Raw genomic sequence first — 22,458 nt, forward strand, 5'->3', positions numbered from 1 at the left:
ATATACTGCACCCTATATTCTTGAGCTCTCTCCCTGCCTCTCCTTTCCTGTTCTAAGCTTCCCCCGTTCTATATCTGCAGGGTGAATGTTTTTCCAAGCCAGATCTCCCTTTCATTTCCTTCCTGACTTCCTGCTGTCTAGTTTATGTTGGGTTCCTGCCCTCGTTAATGCTCCCAAAGCTTTCGGGAGAGCATCCTCTAACTGCGATCGGCCTCCTGGCCCACTTGACTGTGGGATCGCCATTGAGGAGGTTGAAGATTGGACCCAACATCGATTCTTAGCTCTTTCTAGCCCCCACAAAAGGCCTTTTTGTAACTCTTTCCACCTCCAAGTCTGCGACTTCAATATTTTTTTTCCCCCCTAAGGAGCCCTTTGGCATCTGGTTGAATTTCATGAACTCTTTCATTATATATGCTTAATGTTTCCTGCAGCCCCACCAGACATGTTCTGGTCTCCAGGTTGCTCTGCCCGCAAGCCAAATATCCTGTTGGAAAAGCCTCAGTTTTTCCCTTCAAGCCTCCCTCCTCCAGGAACATCTTCTTGGCTCTGAATGCTCTTGCGGGAGCCACCATAGGTCTCCGAGTGTTCCTGGCCTCTCCCGGGGAAACCTTGCTCCTGATCATTTGTAGAATTTGAACTGAAGACTCTTTTCCCTTAGCCAAAGTGGAAAGTTTGTCTCAAAGCAAGCTTAGTGTACTCGCTTTGCCAGTTGGAAAAAAAAAAGTAGCCATGTTTATTTGGGACTTGGATTCCTTTACTTGGGGGAACATGGCCAGCTGCATTCTGAATACAGCCTCTGTTACTGAAAGAAGGTAAATGTACTGGTATCCCCTCGGCCTTCCTCCCTTTTCCAGTTTTTTTGGAGATTTTAAGAAAGCTCTTCTCGGGAAGCGGAAAAATCTGAGAAAATGGCTTGTGGACCCAATTTGAACATTTTGGAGCCTTAGAGAAAGCCCTGTCAGGTTGGAATGGTCTGCTTGGGGAAGTCAGTCAGTCAGTCGTATTTATTGAGCTCTTACTGCGTTCAGAGCCCATACGCTAAACGCTTGGGAGAGTACAGTATAACAATAAAACAGATACATTCCCTGCCCACAATGAGCTTACAGTGTAGAGGAGTGGAAGGGGCCACTCTGGTTGACACAACAGTGTGCTCCTTAAGACCAGATATTTTGTGTGTAGGTGTGTTGTTTTATTGTGTTTCTGCGGAGTGGAGCACGCTGTCAGTTGCTACCATTAATAAGTGGTAACAGATTAACTGAAAGCAGCAGCAATAATGTCCCCTTAACAATTGGAAAAACAGAAGGGGAAATGTGCTAAGTGGAATGGCAATGACTATCTAGTCTCTCTTTCCAAGGGCCAGCCAAGGTAGGGGAGTAGATGTCGTTTGAAATTAAAAAGAGCAATTGAGAAAGGATTGGAGTATATGTGTTCTAGAGTAGCAGACAGACATAGGGAGAAACCAATAAACAATTTTGTTATCTGTCTTTGACATTTTGTTATTTTGAGCAAGAAGGGTTTTTGGGTGAGTGGTAATTTGTAAGATTACTGACATATCATTAGCGTGAAAAAAGCTATGTCATCCCCTGCTTTCAGTGGGGAGTGTGTGTGTGTGTGCGTGTGTGTGCATGCACGCACGCCTGTGTGAGTTTACATGGGTTTTTTTGGTCTTTAATCTCCTCAGCAAATAAATCCTGTCATGTGAGCGGTTCTGTAGAGTATCCAAGATATTGTAGGAGTGTAGAAACTAGTAAATTAGTAATGCTAATAATAATAAGGCCAATTAGAGGTTGTCTCAAGTATGTAGTGCAGTTTGGGAGAATGCACAGAGAGGCTCAGAGAAAGGAGGTAAAAGGAAACAGATGATAAGAGGTGTCCTTGGCTGGAGCAGAGATAGGAAATTCAGGGAGGATGGGGAAGAAATGAAAACAGGGAAAGAGTGATAGATACCCTTTGAGGGTCAAGACAGGAAGTTTCCATTTCATTTAAAAGTCATTAGGGAGTCAGTGTAAAGATTTCAAGAGGTGGGCAATGTGGTTACAGCTGAGAGAGATTAATTTGCCTGTGCCTCTTAGAAGGAACTGGGAGAAGATTGCGGTGGTTTTAGATACAAGGTCATAGAGATTGGAAAGGAGAGGTACTGAGTATTTGAACAGAATTTTGGTGGAAGAGGTGGCAAGATTTGAGGACACTAGAATGTCAGTATTGGCTCGCATAAAATAGTCTCCACCATGTTGTGCTCAGGGAGATGTGGGGAGACACTGTGAGGCAGAGGTGTCTGAGCCACAGCTCAAAGTGTGGGGCTGACAGTTGGGGAGATGTGCAGTTGAAGACCAAAAAACCTTCTGGGGAAGGACTGGAAAAAAGGAAAAGAAAGAAACCAAGGGTCCTTGGACGATCCTTGGATTTGAGTGACATGCCAAGAAAAGAGGGGGAGGAAGGAGGAAGAACTTCTGAAAGAATATTTGAAAAGGAGAGAGAAAACCTGAGAAATGCTCATGACAGAAGTTCAGGATAGAGACTGTGGCTGGTAAGAACATCAGTGTCTGACACAACAGAAAGGTCCAGGGAGATAATATAGAAAAGAGACTTTCACCATGGCCTAGGGGAAAAAAGCATGGGATTGAGAGTCAGGAGACCCAGGTTCTAATTCCAGCTCTGCCGCTTGCCTGCTGAGTGACCTGGGCAAGTTACTCCATGCCTTTGTGCCTCAGTGTCCTCATTTGTAAAATGGGGATTCAGTACTAGTGTTTCTTCCCCCTTACACTGTGAGCCCCATGTGGAGCAGGGACTGTGCTGATCTGATTATCTTGTATCTACCCTGGTGCCTAATTCAGTGTTTGGCATCTGGTAAGCGCTTAACAAATACCACTATTATTATTGTTGCTATTAATAATGATAATAATAATAATAATAATTGTTATTGTTTTTGTTTAGGCACCTTTACTAAAGGTGTTCCTAAAAGTTAAAAATGGTCAAAGTTAAAAAAGAGTCAGAGAAGAACTGAGCGAACAGGGACCTCAGAGGACGGGGAGAAGTGGTTGAATAGAAGGGCAGCGATGGAGTCTCCCATGGAAAGCGCCGGGTGAGCCGCGGCCCTGGTCCATCCCCCGCATTCTGAGGAGGCCTGGTGGGCGGCGCCTGGGCACATGTAGGTCAGCGCTGGTTACCGGGCAGTGCTTGATGCCACTTTTTGCCTAAGGCGGCTCCTCTTCGCTTGCAGCAGTGGGTTTGCCCTCTGAAGACTCAATAGCCAGATAGGAAATCTGCTGCCAGGAGGACCCGTCCGGGGCCATGAACTCCCAAGCACTGAAATCAGTGGACCACACCCCCGAGACCCAGGAAAAATGCATTTCCCAAAGAACAAGGGGAGATCTGAGCATATTTGAACACAGAGAGAAAAATATCCAGGGGGGAAGAGGTTGATTATAAAGTAGAAGGAGGAAGCTTCGGTCTAGCACGCACAGCTTATTTTTTAACCTCCCCTTTGAAACCTCAGATTGACATTGGGTGGTCTGACCCCTTTTAAGAAGAAATTGAGCTAGGGCAAGATTCCATCTAGGGCCATGTTGACCAACAATGACTGTAACTTCTTTGTTGGCCAACCGGAAGAGAGGCGGCTGTTTTCCTTAAAGGAATTGGCAAGCATTTTGGATTGGTAACTAGGTGATTTTTTTTCCCCCTCTTTCTACAACAGAGCCCCACCCTTAAACTCTGCTCTTAGGGTATGTAAGGTCCAGCTGCCAGAAATGAGTTTTTTGTAGTTTAGTAAAGAAAGCTGGCATTGCAGTTCTTTTCATCAGTCCCTCAGTCTCCAAGCTATATATCAGCCGACCAATCAATTAATAATATTTATTGAGCGCTTGCTGGTTGCTGAGCATTGTACTAAGCGCTTGGGAGAGTCCAGTACAACAGAATTGGTAGACATGTTCCCTGCCTACTTCTCTGGGCAGTCAAGATGGAAGTGCTGAGCATGTGTTGAATCCCGACTGCACTGGCCTCTAAGAAAAGGGGACTATTTGGCTAAACAGATTCAAAATTCATTGTACCAGTCACTTTCGTGAGGCTTCCAGCCAATTCAGGTCTTACCCTCATAGCCCCAAAATCTCTTTTATATGATCTCCCCCAAACTCTTGCTCCACGGAGTAGTAGTATATTGAGCACCCATCAAAGCATAGTACTGAGCACTTGGGGGAAGTACCGTGGATCTCTTCTATGTGATCCAGCGCTTAGAGCAGTGCTTCACACATAGTAAGCGCTTAGTAAATACCATTACTATTATTATTATTATTATCTCCCTAAGTTACTTCTCCAAGGAGCAGCAGTAGTAGTACCTGTAGTAATATATTGAGCACCCACGAATGCCCTGTACTAAGAACTTGGGGGAAGTACCATAGAAAGAAAGTGTAAGATATGCTCCCCACCCACAGGGAGCTTACAGTCTAACAGGGGAGACAGACATAAAAATCTCTTCAAATGGGCTAATCAGAATAAGTAGAATGTACAATCGACCAGACACATGTACATCAGTGTTGAGAGAAGTTGTAAATTAAAATGTAAATGTTAGAGGTGGCTGATGGGTTGATGAGTGTTGGGGTGTTGGGAGAAAGGCTTGGCGGAGGAGGTGGGCTTAGGAGGGCTTTGAATGTAGAGAGAGTTGGAGTCTGTCAGATTAGGCATGGGAGGGAATTCCTGACCGGTGGAACAGAGTGAGCCAGGGGCCCGAGGCGGGAGAGTCGAGAGCAAAATGCAGCTACAAGGTTGGTTTGGAAAGAACAGAGAGAGCAAGCTGGAAAGTAGCGAATGGAGAAATCTTGCATGTAAGATGGGAAGATTTGCTGGAGAGCCTTGAAGCTGATTGTGAGGAGATTTTGCTTGATGCGGAGGGAAACGGGAAGCCAACGGAGGGATTTGAGGAGGGGGGAGGTGATGCTTCAAGAAGATGGTCTGTGCCTGGCAGATCATATAGATTGGAAGAGGGAGAGGCTGGGTTCAAGGAGACCCCAGAGGAGGTAGATACGACAGTCCAGCCATGATAACTCAAGAGCTCAGACCAAGGTGATTAGCAGACTGGGTGGAGAGGAATGGGCTGATACGGGAAATATTGGGTAGTAAAGACCAGCAGGATTTAGCAGTAACTTGAACGTGGGAGTTGAAAAGATTGTGAGGAGGCAAGGGTGACACCCAGGCTGTGGGCTTTTGGAATCAGGAGGACAGTGCCCTCATCGGTAGAGATGGGAAAATTGGGACGAGACAAGGGTGGAGGAGGAATGATGACTAGTTCAGGTTTGGGCAGGTTAAATTTGAGGTAGCGACTGGACATCCGAGTGGAAGTGTCCTGGAAAAGAAATGTCGGGTTGTAGATCAGATGAGCGGTCGGGGCTGAGAGAGAGATTTCAGAGAGTCTTCTGCATAGAGGTGGCTGAAGCCCTGTGAGCCAGTGAGAGCTCCTCGAGAGAGTGGGACCCAGGACAGAGCCTTGGGGAACACGTACAACTAGAGGCTGCAGGGTATCAGAGGAGCCAGCGAACAAGACCGTGAACAAGGAGCGATCAGAGAGGTAGGAGAACCAAGTTAACATCATGTCAGCAAAACCAAGGCCTGGTAGTGTTTCAGGGAGGAGGAAATAGTCCACAGTGTCTGAGAGGTCAAGGAGGATCAGAACAGAATATAGCCCATTGGACATAATAACAACTGTAATAATAATTGTGATGTTTGTTAAGCGCTTCCAGTATGCCAGGCACTATGCTAAGCGCTGGGGTAGATACAAGCTAATTAGGCTGGATGCTGTCTCTATCCCACATGGGGCTCACAGTCAAAGGAGGGAGAACAGGTATTGAATCCCCATGATACAGATGAGGCAACTAAAGCTAAGTGAAGAGAAGTGACTTGCCCAAGGCCGCACAGCAGGCAAGCAACAGAGTCAGGATTTGAAGCCAAGTCCTCTGACTCCAGTCCCGGGCTCTTTCCACTAGGTCATGCTGCTTCTTGGCTTTAAGGAGGTCATTGGTGACCTTAGAGAGTGAGGAGGAAGAACCTCTCCCAAGTTTACTGTGGAGAAACACCTCTGTGCACCAACCAACATTCATGCCCTGTCCTGGGATGCCTTGCGAATGTGTCTCCAGGAGGCAGGCAGGAGTGAACCTGCAGAACAAGATGAAGGGAGGGAAGGTGAAAGCGGCTTATAAATATGGCACGCAACATGTAGTAACTCACGCAAGGACATGTCGGTGGCAAATGCAAACAGAGTTAAACAAAAGTATCTTCTGAGAAGATCCTCCTAGACCCTACTTACTTCAAGGTGGCTTGCCTTCGTGTCGATTGAAAGGGTCCAGAAAAGTTTCCATGAAAGTTCCACAAGCACCTTGTATAAGGCTGCTTCCATGTGCCTTTAGAATGCTGCCCTTTCAGGGTTGGTCATTCCTCTGATTCCTTAGGAGAATGTTTTTCCATTTCAGGTTACTGTGGTTTAAACTGGAATGCAAAAAAATAAATGGAAATGGTGTTTATACATGTCAGGAGACAGTGGATCCACTAAAATCATTTTGGATTCCATGTAGTAAACTTGGCCAAATGGACAAGGTGTGCTGTGGGCAAATGTCATAATTGGGCATATCTGACTGGATATTTCCAAAGAAATTCAGAATTGGCCAAACATCTACTCCCAGAGGGACAAACAACACATTTTTATGTAGGAATGGCGAGTGTGTGATTGCCATGTCTCTAGCTACCAACGTTGATTTTTCAATCACTCTGCAGTTTCCCTCAAGGTATGGTTATTTTGCAAACACTCCAGCTCCAAGCATGTCTTGGTATCAGCAGAATTACCCAAAAGCAGTATAAGTCATTTGGAAAGAGTGATTTGCAGTGACAGATGAAGTATTGTTGCCGTTACTTGTAGTGAGTATCCCCTGTAAAACGATAACGTTTCATGTTTGGAAAGTGGTCGCCTAATAGTTTTATTTAATTCTTCCAGCTTCTCCTGGCCGAATATACCTAAATTTGGGTCCAGACCTTCACTTTCATCTTCCAATGGTAGGAAAACTGCAGTTTATTCTAATTTCTTTGGTATTCTGGTCAAATTTTAGAATAAAGGAGGGATTCAATAAGCGTGGATTCTGTGACAAGCGCTGGGGTGAGAGCCGGGGTAGATACAAGATCGTCAAATCCGTCAGAGGGAGGGAAGAAAAGGTATTTTACCTCCATTTAGTGGATGAGGAAACTGAGGCTCAGAGAAGTGAAGTGACTTGCCCAAGGTCACCCAGCAGGCAAGTGGTGGAGCCAGGACTAGAACTTGGGTGTCCTGACTCCCAGTCCTGGGCTCTTTCCACTAGGCTGCACTGCCCTCGGTGCAGCTGTGGAACCAACCATTTCATTCAGGACCGCATCTAAATAGGCAGGCCCTCTGCCTTTGCCAGGCTCTTAGCTGAGGCAGTATTAGGGTCTGCACTGAGGCAAATGGGCTATTTTTAGCAGTGGAATGTATGACCTGGAAGGGGAATTTTGTGCATGCTGTTCAGGGAAGAAAGATCCTTCCAGTAGCAAGTCAAAGTGCTTATTTTGTGGGCTAAGACCCAGGAGCTGAGTATTTCAATCTCAGTTCCTCTGTGGTTTTATTGGGTGATCCCGGTCAATTTACCGGGTGACCTTGTGCAAGGTGTAAGCTTCGCTGTGCATCAAGTTTCCCATGTGTAAATTAGGGACAATAATCCTTACCTCCTGACATGCTGCTTCAAGGGCTGTTGGTTTATGGTGCTCTTGGTGGAAAAAGGGACACTCCCTTCCTCCTCCTCCCCCACCTCCTCTTTCTCCACCTCCTCCCCTTCCAGTTTCCCACCCAAACTGGTTAGCTTGGCACACTCTTTTAGGAGGCAGCCTTTTCATGCATAAGAACAGTCCTTAGAGATTTTCTTCTTGGGTAAGTTTTGGTCCTGGGCTGGTAGTGCTTACCGTGTGCAGACAGCACTGTACTAAGTGCTTGGGAGAGTACAGTACAACCGAGTTGGGAGACACATTCCCTACCCACAGCGAGCTTACAGTCTAGAGTGGGAGACAGACATTAATATGAACAAATAATTTATACATTTCCTCCTGCCTCCTGGATTCCAACACCTGGGATCTGGGCTTATTCTCTTTCCCTCTCCAACGCCTCCGTATGTAGTGATGCTTGACTGAGAAGGGAGTTTCCTCTGGAAACCAGTGGCCCTTCTAGATTGTAAGCTCGTTGTGGGCAGGAAACAAGTGTACCGACTCTGTTATATTGTACTCTCCCAAGCACTTAGCATAGTGCTCTGCACACAGTAAGTGCTAAGTAAATCCGATTGATTGATTGGCGATGGCTCCCTTTTCCCTTCAAAGGATAGCCAGGTTATCAATCAGTGGTGTTTATCAAATGCTTACTGTGTGCAGAGTTAGGTGAGTTAGTTCTGGTATTTATTAAGTGCTTTTCATGAGCCGAGCACTGTGCCGAGTGCTGAGATAGATACAGGACTCTCAGATCAGACAGAGTCTCTGTCCCACTTGGGGCTCATAGTCTGAGGTAAGGCGAGCAGGAATCTGATCCTCATTTTTCAGATGAAGAAATTGAGGCCCAGAGAGGGGAAGTGACTTGTCCAAGGTCACCCAGCAGGCCAGTGGCAGAGCTGGGCTCAGAACCCAGGTCTCCCGACTCCCAGTGCCTCACTCTATCCACCGGGCCACCCTGCCTCCCATACTGCTCCACCCTCTTTCCCCTAGTGGTTTCAGGGGAGCCTCACTCATCAAGTAGTGGGACCTTTCTTCCTATCTGCTTCCAAAGGGGCCTGGAAAACCCCAGTCAGGTTGCCACAGAACCCTCTGCTTCCCGCCCTTCGCCCCCCAGCAAGCAGTAGCCAGAAGATTTCAGGTCCCAGTGATCGGGATCTACATTCCTTTTGTGCTCCTCCTGGCTGCTCCACACTCCTGGATTTAGGGGACAGTCCCTTGCCCCGCTGCCCTTCCTTGAACACCATGAGGATTTATTTCACCTGTGGCAGGTGGGGTCGCTACCCAATCACCCCGTTCCAAGGTTGGAACAAAGGGGAGTCGTCCCCTGCTTAGGAAACTTCCCTTTACCTTTCTATTGGACACATAAGACGTTTAGAGTCCACCGATGATTGGCCGCTTACTGGGTGCAGAGCACTGTGCGGTGCACCTGAGAGCAGGCATTAGAATAAGTAGACATGATCCCTGCCCTCAAGGAGCCTCTGATTTAGCGAAAGTTTGGAGAATTATAGCCAGAGATCCCTGATGGCTCTGCCCCGAGAGATGGAGCTTTCCCCATTTCCTTCTGACCTTCGGAGGAGACACAGGGAGATTGGCCGGGGATTTGTGGGCCAGCAGGCACTATGATATAGGGGAACCTGAACCTGAGGTAGACTGGGTGACTCACCTGTCTGCCCTTCACCCCCTATATCATACAGTGGGGCAACTCAGGCCCCTCTAAAACTAGCTTACCCTACAGTACAAGACAGAGGCATTGTTCAAAATGGTGCCATTTTTGCCGGGAGCAAGTGAACCAGTTCTTAAAGTAACATGGAGAAACCATCTGCTGTCCAGTGGGGAATAAGTCATACACCAGATGATCACTTTGGTAGCCGCTCCTCGCTGGATGCCTTCTGGAGAGCAGATCGCTTTCTCAGGAGATCAGACTGTGCCTCTCCGATGACCCCAGAGAAGCCAGCCCCTCTTTCCATCAGTGTTTCTCATGCCACTTTACTCTGAAGACCTGAGGGACCTAGCCCATGGAAGCCTTTTCCACCTGGGCCAGCACTCCTGCCTACCCTCCACATCTCCACCCTGAGAAGGGTGACCTCCCTCCTTCCCTCCTACCTTCCGTCCTTCTTGCTGAAACCTGCAGGACTAGGGGAGTGCCTCTTTCTTAGGTTTCCTGTGGCTCCTTTGAGACCTCACCTTCCACTGGCCTTGCGGGGGAGTCCTCTCCCCAGTGTGTTCTTTGGAGTCGGGGCCAAAAGACCAAAAAATGACTCGCACGCAAAAGGAAGGTCCCGTGCTGTTGCCACCGGGTCTTCTGTTTCTCACCTCCCTGAAGTTTGGCTATAGACCTAGGCCCAGGCCAGATTTTGCCCCACTTTTCTTTGCTGCACATACACTTTGGAGTTGGGAGAGGGTTCCCAATCACCCTTAGGCATGACAGCCTTGGGGCACAATCTCTTCACTCCTTAAATTGCAGGGAAGCCCTTACCCTTGGGGGGAGGAGCAGAGAGGGGTGGTGGCTTAGGCCAATTGGGCCCATTGCCCTGCAGACAAGTGAAGAGGTGGGCTGGACCTGCTCCTCTTTTGCTCAGGGAGCCCTCCTGCTTTTGTGAAGGAAGTGGAGCTCTCTAAAAGAGAGGATGACCAAAAGCCAATGAGAAAGAAGACACCTGATACTTTTAGTTTCCAAGAGTTATTGGGGCCTCCTCTTGCCTGGTGGCTAATGGCTGCTGTTGCCTTGGGTGCTTGGAGTTGCCACAGTGTTCATGGAATCCCCGCTGGGTGCAATGCACTGTCCTGGGTGTGGTGTCACATGACCTTCCTCAGGCTCCTGCCTTACCCTCCACTTTCTTTTAAAGGGTAAGTGGGGAAGGTTTTTTCCTGGCTAGAGGCTTGCCCGGCACTCCTTCACAGGGCTCTCAGTCTTCCTTGACAGGGGCTAAATATGGATTGTGGATCTTTCCGAAATCAAGTACCTCCAGCAGATTAACATTTTTCCTGCATCGTCTCCAACAGCCCTCTCATGGATTTTTGTGGGTTTTTTGTGTGTGTTTTTTTTCTTCTCTCTACCTGATTCATTTTAGGCCTAGTTGGAGACCCGCCCGGCTACTTTGGCCTTGCTCCCGTGGCACCGCCCAGAAAGAAATCAACCACACTCATGAGCGTGCCCCTCCAGTAGCCAGCCAGTCCTTCTCTGTCCTCCCTGTCGACACCCCAGGGAGGTGTGCCTAGACCACCTCCCTGCTCCTTCACTGGGGATGGGGTGGGGGGGATGTTGGGGAGAGGTGGTAGGGGTCCAAATCTCCCTCCGCCTCCCATCCTAGAGAACTTCCTCTACCACCTGCTGAGGTGCCCTCTGTAATTCCAGGGGCTGCTTCTCCACCATGAGGAAAACTCAGGTTGTAGTAGCAGCCGCGTCTACCGTGCACATGCACGCAGACCATCTCTCCCGACGCCGCAATGTGCTGTATCCAAGCAGGCTAAGGTGGTCAGATGAACACCCCCTAACACGCAGGGAAAACACGCATTACTGCCGAACGGAGTCTGGTGAAGTCTCTCACGCAGCATGTGTCGGATTGCAGCAGTAGACAGACGACGATCAGGCAGTCATTTCCTTCTCAAGTCAAGCTTCTGGCTCCCCCGCCCCGGGAGGTCCATTGCCAGAGTCGGCAGTCCTCCCCTGCCCAGGCGAAAGGTTTTTAGGACGAGACTTCTCAAGTTGAAGGGATGCTTGCCACGTTACAACTGTCCAAATCTGAAAGCTGGATCCTGAATCTGGAGTACGCAAGGAGTAGGCAGGGAGGGTGGTTGGAAGGTCCCAAGTCAGTACCTTGTCCTATTTCTGGAGCCTGCCTATCACCTGTATGTGTGCCTTGTAGTTCCCTGGCATCCTTTCGATCAATCAATCCATCAACCAACCGGTCATATTTAGTGAGCACTTACCGTGTGCAGAGCGCTGTACTAAGAGCTAGGGAGAGTACTGTATAACAGTAGGTTGTTATGTTCCCTGCCCACAGGGAGCTTCCAGTCTGGAGGGCTACTTCCTTGGGGAAGCAGCCGGGAGCACTTTCCAAAATCCCCTGACCTGTAAGCCCACCAATGGCCATGAAGGACAAACTCAATCCTTCCCCTTGGGTCCCCTCTCCCTTCCCACCCTCCTCAGAGCCAAACAAAGCAGGGACTCTTGTGCGACAGCCAGCCCCCTTGACTCCGACCCCTGGAGCGTTGAGGCAGGAGTGTGCTGAGCTTTTCGCACACAAATTTCTTCAGCCCAAACTACCGGTTATTTGATATGCTAGGTAGAATGTGGACTTATTTTTGACTATCTGAGTTCCAAGTGCACATACGACACCTCTGTGTGTATATCAGCGTAACACCCAGCTAGTAAAGTATGCATTCCTTGAGCCTGCCCCCTCCATTCCCCTCCACCACCACCTCTGCTTAATGCTGCTCCTGCCGGCTTCCCCCCCAGCCTAGGGCTGGATGGGGTGGGTTAGGGTAAGGGGCCTGGAAGATTGATTGATGGCTGAACAGACTGCAGTCTGGTTCCTCCCAACCTCTTTTCCCTATGTCAGGTGGGCTGTCTTCAGGGGAGGAGGCAATTCATTTAAAGCAGCTGCTTCCCAGACTCCATCTCCCCACCATCACCACCCACGTACAAGGGGTTTAGATCCACAAATTCTTCTCTGCCCCAGTCCACCCCCTGAAACCTGCCCAACACGTCCCCCTACTTCCCTCCTCCCCACACCCTTTCCCCTCCAGCCAAGTGTCCGGCCCTCGAGGAACCAAGAGAACAGACAAGCAAAGTCTTGATGCAAGTGGTAGAGGTAACACCTAAGTAGCAATGTTTGGACCAAATTTGTTGAATGTGTACCCATGGTGTTGTACAAAGATGCCCACTATCAACTGTAGCACCCCTCCCTTCCTCCCTCCCGCCATAAAAACAACCAGGAATAAAGTGTTCTCTCACCCTTGCACACTCGCTTTCTCTCTCACCAATTTTTTTTTGTAAAAAAAAATAAAGAAAATAAAGGGTTTAAAATTTCTCTGTGTTTTAGATCATTTGTAGGTAGAGGAAATGGACATTTTACAGTGCCAAACTATTACATTTCTTTTATGTACTGTATTTTGAACTCTCAGTGTGATTTTAATGTCAACGATTGCTATTTACGATGTAAAATACATTAAGGCAACTATATTACTCAGCTTTAATCAACTGAAGACACAGTTAGAGGGAATTTTGGTAAAAAATAAGTGTGCCCGGGGACCTATCCCCCACTTATAACCTCTTCCCTTACGGGAAAATTGAATGTGACTTGCATTTCAAATTGAGATACAGTCTTCAGCAATTGATTGTGTCTTAAGTCTGAGGACTCCCTGTATCAACAAAAGATGTTTTGGCTGCTCTAAGAACATAAAGAAATGCATTTTGGGGGTCAGACCAAAGGGGAATTCGGCCCAATGGTCTGTATCTCCAAGTGGTAACGTGATCCTTGGAGGAACCGTGTGGTGGTTGCTGTCCTTGACCCACATGCTAATGTTAGAAAGCTACCTTCTAATATCCCTGACTCCTATCCCTCAATCTCCAGCTTGCTTTCTAGTAACCCAACGTTAATAATAACAGTAATAATAACTGTGGTATTGGTTAAGCACTTACTATGTGCCAGGCACTGTCCTAAGTGCTGGAGTGAATGCAAGCAAATCAGGTTGGACACGGTCCCTGTCCCACATGGGGCTCCCAGTCTTAATCGCCATTTTACAGATGAGAGAACTGAGGCATAGAGAAGTGAAGTGACTTTCCCAGGGTCACACGGCAGACAGGTGGCGGAGCCGGAATTAGAACTCTCCCTTCAAAGCCCTACTGAGAGCTCACCTCCTCCAGGAGGCCTTCCCAGACTGAGCCCCCTCCTTCCCCTCCCCACAGCACCTTTATATATGTATATATGTTTGTACATATTTATTACTCTATTTTATTTGTACATATTCTATTTATTTTATCTTGTTAATATGTTTTGTTTTGTAGCCTGTCTCCCCCTTCTAGACTGTGAGCCCGCTGTTGGGTAGGGACCGTCTCTATATGTTGCCAACTTGTACTTCCCAAGCGCTTAGTACAGTGCTCTGCACACAGTAAACACTCAATAAATACGATCGAATGAATGAATGAACCCATGACCTTCTGCTCTATCCACTATGCCTTGCTGCTGACTGCTCACCTGTGAATTGGTCCCAGCCTTTCTTGTTGCATCTAATGATAGTTTCTGCCTGCACAGTTTCCGGTGGAAATAGATTCCATAGGCTTACCACCCACTGAAGAAGTGTTTCCTTTTGCTTATTTTGCATCTACCACCTTTAAGCTTCAATGCTTGCTTCCTCATCCTGTTATTTTAGGATTTGGTCAACAATTCTGTGTTCACCCTGTCCAAACCCTTTATGACTTTATTGACTTCATTCATATCCTCTCTCTGCTTTTGGCTTTCCACTCTGAAGAGCCCCAACCTTTTCAGTCTATCCCTTCCCTGCATCCCCACCCTCACCACCCAACACACACACAATTATTTTTGTGGCTGTTCCTTCCTAGTATATGTGGGCGAACCATGGTTTTATGTAGTGGCAAAACTCTACCTTTCATTTTCCTGCTGAGGCCAGGCATTTAGTTGGCCTTTTGTGCTCCTGCCACCCATTGAACTAATGAGGTAAAAGAACAATCAGCAATGTCTCAAATTTGGTTTTTTTTTCTTGAGTCATGACTTTTAGCTCAGAGCCCATCGGCATGGAGTTGTAACTTGGATTCATTTCCCGCGGTGCATTTGTTACTTTGCACTTGCTCACCTTAAAGCTCACCTGCCCTTTTTCAGCCTACCTACCCAGTTTTGTGAGATCTTCGTATATTTGATCTCTGTCCGCGTCATGTTTCACCACCTGGAAGAGCTTAGTGCATTGGCAGACTTGGAGATTTCATTGCACACTCCCTTTTCCACGTCATTTGTAAAAAAAAAAAAAAAAAGTGAACCAAAACCTGTCCTAGCACCAGTCCCTGGGGGCCTCCCCTATTTTTTTTTTTTTTGCATCTCTCCGTCCTGAAGAGTTTAATCCCTACCCTTTGTTTCTTAGCTTTTAGCCGGTTTTCTATCCATGACGGAACATTCCCTCCAATCCCACGATTGCTAAGGATTTTTTTTAAAGACCTTTTAAATATGGAACCTTGTCAAAAGCCTTTGGGAAATCTTAATATATCCACTCTCCTCTATCCCTTCAAAGAACTCCAGGAGATTTGGGAGGCATGGTTTCTTCTTAAAGAAATTTCTTAGCGAAATCATGTTGTCTTTTCCCCTAGGCGTTGTATTTTTCTAAGTGCTCACTGACCTTAGACTTAATTATAGAGTCTAACAGTTATAGAAGTCAGACTAGCCAGTCAGTAACATCCAGAATCAACTCTGGAACCCTTCTTAAGAATAGGCGGGAGTTGTTTTTCAGTGCTGATGTGCCAGACTTCCGGTAGAGTGACTATAACAATAGGTTGCACACTCCTTTCCAGATACTCCATCGCTTCCCCTCCAAGTTCCTATGGAACTCTTGGATGGGTGCCATCCAGGCCAAGTTAGTTGTTTACAGCCTTCATTCACACAGTGGTGTTTATTGAGCGTTTGCTATGTGCAACGTACTGTGCTAAGTACTGGGAAAGGATACCACAAAGGATGGACGAGACTCTGGCCCTCAGGGGGCTCACAGTTTAAAACGGGGACTGGGAAATTGGTGCTGGGCCCATGAGGAAGGATTTACTAGATTAGGACAAAACACATAATAATAATAATAATAATAATAATAATGATAGTAAAGGAATTTGTAAAGTGGTTACTGTATGTCAAGCACAGTTCTGAGTGCTGGGATAGATACAGGTTAATCAGGTGGACATGTGGACGCATGCAGCTCACAGTCTGAGAGAATAGGTTTAGTCCCCATTTTACAGATGAGGTAATTGAGACACAGTGAAGTGACTTGCCCAAGGTTACACTGCAGGCATGTGGCAGAACTGGATTAGAACCCAGGTCCTCCGACTCCAAGGCCTTTGCTCTTTCCACTAGGCCACACATAATGTAGAAAGACAGAATAGTGCACACTCCATCTAAGTTATTGATTTGGTTTCAACCATTGTGTAATCACCATTGGATCTAGTCTCACCGAGATCACTTCAAGTGTGGTAATGTCTCTAACATCTTCCTCCACAAAGACTGAATTTAGAAACCTGGGTCACTTGGCTGTGCCTTCTTCATCTTTGACAACATGAACAAGTGGCCCCCACTGATCCTTATCTGGCTTCTTGCTTTTGATGTATCTGAAACATTATTTATCATTCATTTTGACGTCCTCTTCAAATCCCTATTTGACCTGCCTGGTTTCCTATTTATAGCTGACCTTGGTGGATTTTTTTCATTCTCATTTTTGTAAAGGGTGCTTTTTTCCCCCCCTCTGATTATCTTTTTACCCTGCCAGCCATGCAGGGTTTTTGTGGTCCCTTTGTTTTCTGGATTCTGGGGGAAACCTGTTTCTCTGGCCTTTAAAATGATGTCTAACAACCTCTCTTTCAGTTTTTCTGTAAAGTGAACTTTTTATTTTAATTGGTAATCATCAGTTAACAGTGTTGATTGGCCCTGCCTTCCATGTGCTAGGCACTATACTAAGTGCTTGAAAGATTACGCAAGTAGCAAGACCCATATTCTCTGCCCTCAAGGAGTTTATCATAGTGCCTAGTGATCAGAAGGGGGTTAACCAATACCATTGGCTGATGGGTACAGTCTGGTGGGGGCGGGGAGGGTTAATCAAAAAGGTTTACTGATAGAAAGCCAGAGAAAGAACAGCTAGTGGAAGCTGAGCAAACAATTGAACGTATATATGTATCCATATGTGCGAGAGTGCATTTAATGTATAAACAAATAGAGAAATATGTGAATAAAATTAAAATATCCACATAGGCAAGAGTGCTGAGGATAGGATCAAAGTACTCAAGTGCCAAGGATGGGTGTTGGTCTGTCATGGAAGAGATGCTGTGAATTATTTAGCGAAGGCTTCCTGGAGGAGGTGGGGTTTTATTAAAGATGGAGAGATTTGTCATCTGACGGATTGGGTGAGTGGGGAGAGGGGGGCCAGTGGTGGGGGTGGTCTAGACTGGAGGAACAGTATAAACTTAGGGTTGGAGGCAAGAAGAGTATATAGTTCCCTTTTCTAAAATTAAATACTGTTGGGGTTTTGGGGGTTTTTTTGAGGGGATGAGGAGTCTTCACCACCTCCCCACCTTCCCACACTACCCCAGCAAGAATATCATCATCAATCGTATTTATTGAGCGCTTACTATGTGCAGAGCACTGTACTAAGTGCTTGGGAAGTACAAATTGGCAACAATTGAAGTTAGGTCACATGATGGTCACAAGCTGAATGGCTTTCACACATCTACCTCTTGCATCAGGTCCTATCCACTACTCAGAATTCAAACCAGTGTAAAGGTTTCCCTTGCCAATTGCAGGGGTGAGGTTTCTGAAAAATGCACATGGAAAGACTGATGGTTCTCCATAGAAAGGGAGCTAGGGACTGGGAAATTCATTTTGAACTTGTTTCTAGCCACTTGAGCACGGTTTCTTTTTTCTTCTGGTGGTCATTAAGCGCTTACTATGTACTAAGTGCTGAGGTAGATACAAGCTAATCAGGTTGGATACAATCCATGTCCCACATGGGTTTCATGGTCTTAATCCCCATTTTATGGATGAGGTAACTGAGGTGCGGAGAAATGAGTGTGGCTCATTTAGAGAAGCAGCGTGGCTCAGTGGAAAAGAGCATGGGCTTTGGAGTCAGAGGTCATGGGTTCAAATCCCTACTCCGCCGATTATCATTTGTGTGACTTTGAGCAAGTCACTTTACTCTGAGCCTCAGTTCCCTCATTTGTAAAATGGGGATTAAGACTGTGAGCCCCCCGTGGGAAAACCTGATCACCTTGTACCCTCCCCAGCACTTAGAACAGTGCTTAGAACAGGGCTTAGAACAGCCCGGGCTCTTTCCACTGAGCAACGCTGCTTCTCTGGAGTCTGCATCAGTTCAGTTATGTCAGGTCAGTTATGGAGTCAGGGTCCCTCAGGGCCCCCCCAAATTACAGTGACTCAAACCAACCCCTCAAACTAACTCCCAGGAGGAGTTAGTACCCACCTGGTCTCCTCAGAGCACTCCCCCACCCGCCTCTCAGATGGCAAGAGGGCACCTGCACTCAGCTGTAAAGTCAACACTGCCTTGAGGGTGTGAAGCTGCTGTGTGATCTTGGTCAAGTCACTTAACTTCTCTGGGCTTTGGTTTCCAGAAGCAGCGAGGCTTAGCGGAAAGAGCATGGGCTTGGGAGTCAGAGGATGTGAGTTCTAATCCCCGCTCTGCCACTTGTCTGCTTTGTGAACTTGGCAAGTCACTTGGCTTCTCTGTGTCTCAGTCACTTCGTCTGTAAAATGGGGATTAAGACTGAGCCGCATGTGGGACAATCTGATTACCATTTTATTTTGTTAGTATGTTTGATTTTGTCTCCCCCTTTGAGACTGTGAGCCCACTGTTGGGTAGGGACTGTCTCTATATGTTGCCAGTTTGTACTTCCCAAGCGCTTAGTACAGTGCTCTGCACACAGTAAGCGCTCAATAAATATGATTGATGATGATGATGATGCTTTGTACATAGTAAGTGCTTAATAAATGCCATTATTATTATTATTGTTATAAATGAAGTGATGTACCCAAGATCACACAGCAGATGAGGAGCCCAGGTCCTTCTAACTCCCAGGCCCGTGCTCTATCCACTAGGCCACACTGCTTGTAACCTCTGACCTTCAGCACTGCCCGAGGTTCCTTTTGGTCTACTCAGTTGTTGAATCGGAAGTTCATTAGTATTACCCAGAGAACTAACAGTAACAGTGAACTTTTAAGCAATTATAATCAACACATTGAATATCATTTCTGGAGCTCATGCTGTGGGCTGAGCGCTCCACTAAGCACTTGGGAAACTACAGTGTAGTAAAAGCCCTGGTCCCTGCCCTCAAGGAGCTTCCAATCGAATGGGGGAGGCTGACAGACCCAAGCCAGACACAAATGGCGGAGGAAGATACAACACTAAAGTCGTTCCGTGTGTAATGCTAATGAACTATTGATACAGTGATGGAGAAGCACGATGTGATCTCAGCGTGGGAGGTAGCAAGACATCTATGGCTGTGGAAAACTGTGGTTCCTAAAAACGGCACACCATGGTAACCAAAATGGTATACAGAAAAACAAGCGTGGGAGAAACAAAACTGTGGTTGGAAAAACCAGGGTTGGCAAGGAAAGCCTGTATTATCTTTCTTTGTGGGTTCCAGAAATGTCTTTATCCTATCCAAAAACGTTTACCTCCACTTCTCTTCCTGATAAATTATTCAGCCAGTCCAATCCATGTGGGGATAATTGAAGGCTCCACTATTACTGCCTGACCACTTTTACAATTCCCCCCCACCCCCAAATCATCTTATATTGCCTGGGCATTTTACCCCATCCTGCTCAGATGGTTTTTCAAACATTCCCTACACTGAATTTTTGGTAGCTTGCAGTTTCCATCCAGAGGGATTCCATGAACCACTTTTAAAAATCATTACTGCTTGTTGTCCCCTGCATATAGTGTCACGTTCCACCCACGTTTCCATACCAGAGTTTATAGCTTGGCAGCACTGTGTATCCCATTTGTTTTTCCTCCCTCCACCAAGTCTCTGAGATGCTAATTAAATCAAACTGTTTAGGAACCACCAAGCGTTCTATTTCACCTTGTTCATGTTTTTTTTTCTGGTATTTGTTAAGTGCTTACTATGTGCCAGGCACTGTACGAAGTGCTGGGGCAGATACAAGATAATCAGGTTGGACACCATCCCTGTCCCATGTGGGGCTCACAGTCTTAATCCCCGTTTTACAGATGAGGTAACTGAGACACAGGGAATCAAAGTGACTTGCCCAGGGTCACATGGCAGACAAGTTGTGGAGCCGGCATTAGAACCCAGGTCCTTCTGACTCCCAGGGCTGTGATCTAACCCCTAGGTCGTACTGCTTTAGCTTGCCACAGTTAGTATGGAAACATTTGCGTACTTGTGTTTTGCTATTTTGCTGATTTGCACATCTGCCAGCTTCCCCATTTGTTGGGCAGACTAGTGGTCCCTCACATGTCCTGGTGGATCAGACGATCGAGCGCTTACTCTGTTCACAGCATTGTGCTAAATTCTTGGGAGAGTACAGTAGAGCAGTTGGGCACATCCCTGACCTCAAGGAGCATACAACCTAGCGAGTCCTTCTATTTGTTTCCTTCCAGGTAGCTTCCTCCCCGACTTCCCCGACTTCCCCTTATGCCCCCCCTCCCCCAACACTCCTTTGCCCTTCTGTTTAGAGTCCACTTGTCCCAATGAGATCCCCAGTTTTTCATGGATCTAAATGGGATCAGCACCATCGTCTCACAGTACTTGGCACATAGTAAGGGCTTAACAAATACCATCATTATTATTGTTATTATCAATGCCCTGAGACTCAGAATATCTGTATACCTTTGGAGAATTGACAGCATTTCTAAGATTGCTATCGTAGGGGGTCCTGGTCTCAGTCTTGTCTAATAACTTACATTTAATAATAATAATAATAATAATAAATAATGATATTTGTTAAGCGCTTACTATTTGCCAAGCACTGTTCTAAGCGCTGGGGTAGATACAAGGTAATCAGATTGTCCCAGGTGGGGCTCACAGTCTTAAATCCCCATTTTACAGATGAGGCAACTGAGGCACAGAGAAGTAAAAGTGACTTGCCCAAAGTCACACAGCTGACAAGGGGCAGAGCTGGCATTAGAACCCATGACTTCTGACTCCCAAGCCCGTGCTCTTGTCGTTGTCACACTGCTTCTCCACCAGGACCTCCTTGCCTACTCCTCTTATGTCATTGGCAACAACATATATCATGATCACCGGCCATTTTGCTGTTCCCCTCTAGCGACCTATCTGCTAATCTCCCGAGGCATATTGGGTGGTCATAAATATGCCTAGTGATCAAAATATCCATGACCACCACTTGATTCTGAAGGCCCACGATGTTGGAAAATGGTTAGTAGAGGCTGAGAAACAGCATGGCCTAGTGGAAAGAGCGTGGGCCTGGGAGACATAGGACCTGGGTTCTAATGGTGGATCTGCCAATTGCTTGCTATGTGACCTTGGGCAAATCACTTAACTTCTCTGGGCCCCAGTTTCCTCAACTGTAAAATGGGGATTAAATATCTTTTATCCCTCCTACTAAGGCTGTGAGCCCCAGCTGGGACAGGGTCTGTGTCTGACCTGACTAACTTGGATATACCCCAGGGTTTAGGACAGTGCTTGACACGTAGTAAACACTTAACAAATACAATAACAGAGGCCATGCCAGCTTTAGAGAGGGGAGATTTCTATTCCTCCTCTCCTTCATCCCTCAAAAATGAGGTGGCCCTTTAACTTATACTTTGGAGAGCTCAGTTTGCACAAAGTTTGCACAAAGCCATTGGAAAATTCAAAGTGGTATCCTTGAAAGCGAGGGCTGCCCCTTTCCCCCCAGGCATTGCCCTAGCAACTGGCCATACACCCTTGACATGGATGACAACATCCTCCACACTCCTATCCATTCTGAATGTTTCCAGGCCAACTATGATCCCTTTTTAATAATAATAATAATGATTATTATTATTATGGTATTTGCTAAGCACCTACTATGTGCCAGGCACTGTACTAAGTGCTGGGGTGGATACGAGAAGCTCAGATTGGACACGGTCTCTGTCCCATGTGGGACTCACAGTCTCAATCCCCATTTGGCTTGGGGCTCACTTTTGCCCAGTGAGTGCCTGATTCAAAGAGCCAGGGTTTCACGTTATCCTTTAGCTGGATGATTGGCTAATGAGGAATGCCTCCGTGGCTTTCATCTAAAGGATCTGAACCACACTGTGGCCGGCTTCAAGTTAAATATTTCCAGGTCTAAACTGATCTTCTCAAAAAAGGTCTGGACTTCATTTAGGGCGCTCTGGGCAATTACAGTAAAGCAGCACCGGGGTCATTCTCACACGCTGTGCCCTGGACTTTAAGGGGAGCCACAGCTCATCCTTCTCTTGGCTCAACCTCTAGAGGGAGGCTTCAAAACCCCTTACTTTCAAAGTCTGGGGCGGTCTGGAAACCTGCAGAACCCATAGTTAGTCCTTAAGAGAAAATGTATTACAAGGTGACCTGGACCATGTCTAATTCCCAACTGTGTATTCTTTCCCAGCTCTTAGTACAGTGCTCTGCAGAGAGTAAGCACTTACTAAATACTATTACTACCATTATGACTACTACCAGTGCTAATGGTATTTGTTAAGCGCTTACTATGTGCCAAGCACTATTCTAAGCACTAGGGTAGGTACAAGGTAATCAGGTTGGACACAGTCCCTGTCCCACATAGGGCTCACAGTCTTAATCCCCATTTTACAGTTGAGGTAACTGAGGGTCAGAAAAGTGAAGTGACTTGCCCAAAGTCACAGAGCAGACAACTGGAGGAGCCACAGAAGTGAAGTGATTTGCCCAAGGTCACACAACAGACAACTGGTGGAGCCAAGATTAGAACCCAGGTCCTCTGACTCCCAAGCCTGTGCTCTTTCCACTAGGCCACGCTACTACTACTCAGGTCGTGCTAGTCCTGCTGACCACAGGTG

At 46.8% G+C, this 22,458-nt stretch overlaps 1 protein-coding gene across 4 annotated transcripts in view; it reads left to right on the forward strand.

The window, feature by feature from the left end:
* Positions 1-22,458, forward strand: part of IP6K1 (inositol hexakisphosphate kinase 1) — an 84,239-nt gene that overhangs the window by 32,595 nt on the left and 29,186 nt on the right. For 2 of the 4 annotated variants that reach the window (XM_038740700.1, XM_038740702.1), the window contains one exon: positions 6,974-7,032. The exons of 1 other annotated variant lie outside the window; for it this stretch is intronic. The gene's annotated coding sequence lies outside the window, so the exon portion shown is untranslated. Of the gene's footprint in view, positions 1-6,973; positions 7,033-10,814; positions 10,981-22,458 lie in introns of those variants that run through there. One more of the 4 variants, XR_005447740.1, reaches the window with a different exon arrangement.

Source organism: Tachyglossus aculeatus, chromosome X1 (genome assembly GCF_015852505.1).
Source record: "Tachyglossus aculeatus isolate mTacAcu1 chromosome X1, mTacAcu1.pri, whole genome shotgun sequence".
Classification (NCBI taxonomy): domain Eukaryota; kingdom Metazoa; phylum Chordata; class Mammalia; order Monotremata; family Tachyglossidae; genus Tachyglossus; species Tachyglossus aculeatus.